Raw genomic sequence first — 246 nt, forward strand, 5'->3', positions numbered from 1 at the left:
AGAAGAAAAGAAATTCAGATGAACAAATTATGGATTTCTTTTTTTCTTTTTCTTTGGTTTCCGTTTGGGGTTGAATGTTTATTTGTGGATAATTTTGGGTCGATTGCCACGTCATCTTCCGAAAAACACGGCGGTGGCCGGACAGGTGTGCGTCGTTGCACCATTAATGGACAAGACGACGAGGTACTAGATCACGTAACTATGGAAGACAAAGTTGGGTTTTTTTTTTTTTTTTTTTTTTTTTGT

The sequence above is a fragment of the Corylus avellana genome, chromosome ca4, assembly GCF_901000735.1.
Source record: "Corylus avellana chromosome ca4, CavTom2PMs-1.0".
Classification (NCBI taxonomy): Eukaryota; Viridiplantae; Streptophyta; class Magnoliopsida; order Fagales; family Betulaceae; genus Corylus; species Corylus avellana.